Here is a 7,532-nt window from a genome sequence, read left to right on the forward strand (position 1 = left end):
TTGCAGCATGGGACAGTTTGTTGAGCATTCTCATCTTTCGCATTCTGTTGTGTTACACGAGGAATAAAGCTTCCGCATTATCTCAAGTGTTATCACGACAGGAAGCCGGGAACACTGTAGGTGTTGACGGAAGTGCGCGAGTGTTTCTGTGAGTGAAATCCGCTCAGCAGAGTTCTAAATTTTACCCTGATATAGGACAAAGGCACGGGCTCCAATTGTAGTGTGTATACATTTCAATATCGGTGCATACGATCATAGTACTCGCACATTCTACTAAAAAGCTGCCCAGGCACTATAAGTTGGAGGAAAAAACCTAAATGACGTTCTGCTCCGTTTGCGTCCGCAGTCCTGCTGACGGTGCAGCACTGCAGACGAGTAATCATATTCCAGAGCACCTGAGGCCAGCAGCTCACTATCGCGCTAATACAGTTTAATAACACAGCCTCTCCACTAAGTGATCACACTGGATTGCTGTGACACTATCTCAGCATTTTATGTTTACAGTACCATTAGATTTTGGTTATGTCTTTGTTGCTCTCCGCTCGCTGTCATTTTGCACCGTGCTTTCAGAGATCACGTGTCAGTCAAAGAGTGCAACCTCTGCTTCCTCTTTGACCTTGTGTGACTGACCTGCTACTGATAACTGCCCGCTTGCTTCATGTATTCAGCTATTGAAGAGTCAAATGCATCGCTCCCTCTACACTAAGGGATTCCTCCTGAGGAAAGAAAAGCTTTCATAAACTACGTATACATTTAGATACTATAGAAATGCATGGAAATGTGGTTAAGTAATAATATGCAGACATTGTGCACGGCCAGAGAGAACTGAATGTATGGGAAAATGGGACAGTTGGTGGTGGAGGGACAAAGCTGAAGTTATTTGGAGAAAAACAAGTCCATATCCTATGCAATATTCATGGAGTGACAGCGGTAAGAGAGAATGACACTGGTTTTAGCTGCAGCTCTGGCACGCTCACAAGAGAGGCAATCATTAATCATTTAGACTTCCCCACCACCACACTGTGCATTAGAGACTTACACAGGAAGTACACAGAGCATTTAACTGTTAGAGTCTGTCTGTCTGTCTGTCTGTCTGTCTGTCTGTCTGTCTGTCTGTCTGTGTGTGTGTGTGTGTGTGTGTGTGTACGTTCTCCAGAAACACCCAACTGTGATACACACACAAAGCTGCAAGCATAGATAAGATTTTTCACAAACACACATACATACTTGCACTGGGGTTGTGTTCAAAATTGCGGCAATTTGGACAAACAAGCATTAGAGAAAGTTCATCTCTGAAAGGTGTGCTTCGCTTGAATACAGGAACGAAAGGTTAACCTGTTGTGGTCGGTAAAGAGGGAAACATAAAAAAGAGGCATAATCAGGACAGGAAGTGACAGCAAATGCCACAGAGACAGCAGGGGGGTGAGAGCCCAATCAATGGAAAGACAAACGCAATTCCATTGTATTCAAATATTTAAAGCCCCCAACAGGGGTCAGCTCACAGGCAATTTGATAATTGATCATTTAGGTGACCCCAACAATCAATTTAAGAGATGGATAAAGTTAGAGGCAAGTAACTCAGAATCTAAGATGTATACAAAAGACAACACATCCTACAACCCTGCAGACCACACACATGTACAGCTACTTACATACTTTGATACACAAATTTGCATCAAACAGAGGGGAAATAGACAAACAAGGGGACATCCAGAGGGCACAGCAGAGACACGGGGCTGCTTGATGTGCCTGGATCTTGGGCTGGCAAAGAATGCCCAGAAATAACAGCAGCCTGAGCCTGGGGTGTGCCCGGCCTCGCCTGCTGCGACATTACCTGCCCACCGCCACATAATCATGATGAATCACTCGCCTCGACCCGCGACGGCTCTCACTGCCAAACAATGACTGGCAATGGCGAACAACGCCATGATGATGCACTGTTTTTTTCCATTCTTTCCCTTATCTCGCCATTATCTCGCTTTTCATTTGTCCTTGCCTTCTTTGCCTGCATGCCTGTTGTTTTTCCGGCCCCCCTTTTTTTTGTCTCTTCTATTTCTTTTCTCTCTCTTTCTTGTTTTTCTTCTCTGATGTATCTCTGCCCTCCATCTCTTTCGACTTCAAGGGGAGCAAATACCAAAAAGAGAAAGCGAGCTGGAGATTTAATAAACAGATGGATGCTGGAGGTGAATTTACTGATGCATAGAAGGAGAGTAGAATATCAGCTTGCTTGGTTCTAGTTTAACAACGGCGACAAACCGGCAGATTTTGTGCATAGTTGGTGAGTCATTGGAGAAATAAATGGCAAACGATACGACAAAGCCTGTCAAACCAAAGCTGGTAATTAAGATGTTAAACTGTCTCTGACTCTACGGAGTGTAAGCCATGATTATGTACTATTAGTCATACAAATGTTTTCTAAATTGGATTTGTTTTCTGTGTCCTCCCCTAGCATGTTCTATGACATTTCCGTCAGAGGTCACAAAAGAGAGGGATTTTACATTCTATTAAAGTTATACTTGCACAGTATCATAAGAGAAATGCCATCTGTAGTAATCCTACAGATGGCATTTCAGACTAAACCAGGCAGCTCTCTGTTTTTCTTCAACCAGGGGGATCACAGCAGGAAAGAGAATATTGTTTATTATTGGTTTCTTCTACATGAATGTCCAAAGAATGCTTGTTAGAGGTGAGGATGGATTCTATCACCATAGGTTCACATGCACTCCACACTCCCAGGCATTGTTCCTCACTGCAAAAATGCAATAAAGCCATATACAGTATAAGCGCAGACTAAATAGATTCAGATTCTGTTGTGCTCTGAGCAAACATGACGTCATCGCAGTACAAGGCCAGTCGACCCATCGGGAGTATATACTGTACATGTGTAATCATATTCATGTATGAAAATGTAAACTGTACATGACCTTAATGCCTTTATCAATGTTTTAAAGTGCATAATGTACTGGCTGGAGTTTTCCATTCTTCCCTGATTTGTCTCACCCACAAGCGTGATCCTGTGTGACTGTGCCATATTGGACAGCTCCATTCTCAGCCGATCCTGATGGGGAGGACAGCAGGCTTATTATGGCGGCTGAGGAACTGCTGAGTTAATATGTGTGTGTGTGTGTGTGTGTGCGTGTGTGTGCGTGTGAGTGAGTGGATGTGTGTGTGTGTTCAACAGTGCGTGAGGAGAGGAGGAAAGAAGAAAGTGAAAGAGCCATAAGAGAGCCAGCAGACGGAGAGCAATAGGGAAGTAGGAGACGGGGAAACAACAAGCTCAGCTCATGTCCGGTAAAGGCAAACAGTCATTACCTCCCTATGTTACGAGCATGGAGCTGCTAACAGGAACACTTGCCCCTCTGATGACTTGTGAGGCGAACTCGGAGCCACTTTCTGGCCAATTACTTTAAATAAGGTATTATTGGAAAGGAGGCACAGAGGGAGAGGAGAGAGGAGGAGAGGATTGATGATGTGCTGAAATGCTAATACATACCAATGTGATCTGTTCTCTCTTTCTCACTCTTGCAGACTTTCATTTGTGCGATCTTTTGCTCCCCTCCTCACTCACCACATAAACGTTTCCTTTGCATGATGTGCTGAATTAGCTTAACAGAAACTAAATATCTCCAGCGACACGTCATACACACAACATTGTAGTCGTAGTTTCACAACAACAACAATCTAAGCGTTCATGAAAGATAACTGATCCTCACCACAATGGAACAAGCTTATAAATAACGTGTTTATCATTCCAGTGTGACTCACTGCCATAGTAAATGCAAAGTCTAATGTATTTTAGAAACAGAGATGATGTTGCCACTGGATTCCATAAATGGTAGAAATGAAAGTAGTTAACATTTTATAGCCTGTACAGCTGAATTTACTCATCCAATATTCCAGCGAAGGAAAGCACAGTTCTGTCTATAGTGTTGTGGTGAAAAGTAAATAATGTGCACCCAGGAGGCTATTATGAGTACAGTATGTTGCCACAGCATGGAGACTTTTGGCCTCGTTGTTTCTTGGTTTTTAAATCATCAAAAGCCATTTTTGCACTCCACTTTGATGTGTGTGTGTATGTGTGTGTGTGTGTGTGTGTGTGTGTGTGTGTGTGTGTGTGTGTGTGTGTGTGTGTGTGTGTGTGTGTGTGTGTGTGTGTGTGTGTGTGTGTGTGTAGGGGAGGGTGGGTGTCTTTTTATCTCAACACAAGAGTTATTGTCTGGTTGTGCAGCAAAATGACAATAATTACAGGGGGGGAAATGTCACAGACGTGCGGGTTGAGCAATCGCGACAAAAAGCGCTGGCATTTCAGTTTAAATGACGGTTAATTGTGACAGGTGGACTGGAGAGGACATTCTTGCTGGAGATATGTCTTCTTGGCAGGCATTTGTATGGAAGATGGCTCTTTTCACATCATTTTCATGTTTTCTCTTTGCCTTTGCAGAAAAAATGCAAGTTTATTTAACCCAGAGCAGATCGTTTATCTGTCAAGGACGAATCAAATCCACTTCTCTGCTGCCTCTCTCCGGTCAAACTTAAGAGCCATTGTGGCCGGGGGTTTGCTGGGGCAGACTGGACCGAACATCACCTTTACAACCTCACAGCAACATGGATGAAAGTGATCATTGTGTCCATTTGAAAGCCTCGTCGGAGCTCTGGGTGATAAAAGGGGACGTTTCATTCTCTGTCTGAGATGAGGAATTCTAATCGATTAACAATAATGGGCTTGAAAAACGTGGGTAAGCATCATTATCAGACTATGCAAAAACAATGCTGAACCTGCAGGAAGATTAATAGGATTTTTCGCTGACGGAGGAGAGCAGAGTTGTTGTAATAGCAAAAAGCTGTCGACCAAGAAAACAATAGAGAACAGGGAATCATTACACTTGAGTAACTAAAAATCCAGAAGTCGTCTGCTGGTATGGGCTTGAAGGGAGGTGTTACCTTGCCAATACTGGCGGACCAGACTGACCCGACAACAAGATGGATGAATACAACATAAAGTGATGCAGGCTCTGTGCTGTTCCGACACCCGAACAAATGCATCAAGGAAACCTCCTTTCACATTCGTTATTGCACTGCGAGATACTGTATGTCATCAGATTTGAGTGTAACTGGCTTCATAACATCTCTGACCGCAGTATATCCTTAATACACACACACACACACACACACACACCAGAAATGATTCTTTACCGAAAATCTGTAGTGTTACATGAAATTACATCACTAGTTCCCTTGGGAAAGTTGTTTGTTTTCCGACAGTTTCAAAAACAGAACACCTGGTGGCTTCTAATGGTCAGACAGTACATCAGGGATTTGCTCAGATTCTAACCATCAACTACAAGAATTTGGTGGGCGTCATATAATTTGTTGTTCATAGTCCTGTTCTGCACAATCAATACCGGATCCTTGAGCAAGTTATCCCAGCATTCATAGCTTCCTCAGCCGGCAGATTCCACCTTCTAATTACTGATCACCGTCTTCTCCTATTCACGTCTTTCACTGAACTAGATTGGTGTCATTTTGTACGAGCCGGCAACTTTCATACGCTGCTTTTTAGGCAATTTCATGTTTGTCCAAAAATAAATCACGCTTCACATTCCCCTCTGGGCTGCCGGCTCATTACACAAAACCTGAGAAGCATGGACACCGTGACACCGGGGAGATGAAGAAAACACACAGAACAGACGGAGAGAAGAAGAGAAGGAGCCATTGATTTTTTTTTTTTTTTTTAAAAAGGATCTAGACTTTCTATAAAAAACAAAATAACAGAACTCACTCCCAAAGCTCTTCAAACACCACCTTCAAATTTAACAACAATCCTCTCCACGCAAACAACTTCTCAATAGAGCATCATTTATTTTATAACTTACAAGTTTCCCTGCTTCAAGGTTGATTTCGTTAAAGGATGTCTGGCCCATGTTTATGGATTTTAATCAATGAAAATGTATTCCTCGGCTGTGTCATCGAAGAGGTCATTGTTCTGAGGGGGGAAATTAAATTGGAAAAAACGGAATTAAACTGAATTTTCCTCCGGGCTGTTTGGACGAATAGATATGAGAATATGTAAACAAATAAACGACCGAAGAAACAGTGTCAACCTGAAATCTCTTTTAGGGCTTTTAGGCATTATAATATTACAAAGAACCTAATTAGCTTGTGTCTCAGGTAGGCCTACGTAGGTAAATATGAACAGTGGCAATTAGTCCTCAGAGAAAGCTTCCAATTCGTCTGAGACGAAAGCCACGGATGCAGAAACATCATCGCAGCACGCTTGCCAGAGTCCATCATCCCAACGTGAGAGGGAACTGAGAGAAGGCATGAAGGAGAGCGAAGGACGAAAGAAGAGACGCGATGGAGTTGAGGGCGTGCTTCGCGTGGCGAGGTGACAATCAAACACTGACGGCTTTACAAAAGGGAGGCGATGAAGACGTGAGATCTGAGAGGAGAAGCGGGGACACTCGGCGCGGCAGATATGAGACTCAGATGCGTCGTTGGCATCTGAGCCTCATATCTGCCGTGCAGCTGCCAGGAGGAGAGGGGAGGGGAGACGGAGTCAGCGACACCAACATGAGACAAGCAGACAGGTGGGATGGAGGATAGAGAGAAGAGAGTGGAAAAAGAGGTAGAAATGGGAGGATAGAGAGTTAACTGATGACTTAAATTAAAGTCTTTCTCCAGGATGGGCTTTCATTTTGCCAATCCTGCAGTCTTATTTTTCTTCCTGATCACTGGTTGTAGCTTCAGGTGTGTGTGTGTGTGTGTGTGTGTGTGTGTGTGTGTGTGTGTGTGTGTGTGTGTGTGTGTGTGTGTGTGTGTGTGTGTGTGTGTGTGTGTGTGTGTGTGTGTGTGTGTGTGTGTGTGTGTGTGTGTGTGTGGGCTTGAGGGGAGAACATGCAGCTAGTCTTGTGTTTTCCACAAGTACATACACAAACACTTGGTCGATCTCCTGTCAAGCCTTTTTTTTATTGTCAAACATATGTTTTTCACTCACACACACACAGTTGCCTTGTTGACTTGGCGTAGCGCCTGTGTTCTTGCATGACGTAGATTCCCTTCACAGCACAGCCGCTCTGTTCTGTGGTGCAAACATGCGCTCAGGCGACATCTCCACAATCATACACACACTGGGGGAACATGACTCATTATGCTTCCTACAGGAAAGGAATCAGAGGATATACAAAGAATTCAAATAAATAAAGCCATTTCAAAAGGGGTGTATTGCAGCTTTGGACCGAGTATGCAACAAGCCCACAGAGGACAACTTGAAAAGATGAAGGAGATGATTCAATCGAGTTCAGCCTCACATAAAAGTGCCCTGTGCCCCTGTGTGTGTGGGGGGGTAGGGGAGGGTATACAGTATGTTTCTTCTTGTGTTATTGAAGGTTGGCGATGAACCTTGACTTCACTGTTATTAGTTGTGCAAACATCTGGCTAATACATTTAGATTGGGATTATAAATGGTGCTCGTCATCATAACTTGTGTGTAACGTGTGTTGTTTATTCAAGGATTGCTGGGCCTGTGTACATAC

This window comes from Genypterus blacodes, unplaced genomic scaffold, assembly GCF_046128005.1.
Source record: "Genypterus blacodes isolate CSIRO-AG114 ecotype Tasmania unplaced genomic scaffold, CSIRO-AGI_Gbla_v1 ptg000120l_1, whole genome shotgun sequence".
NCBI lineage: Eukaryota > Metazoa > Chordata > Actinopteri > Ophidiiformes > Ophidiidae > Genypterus > Genypterus blacodes.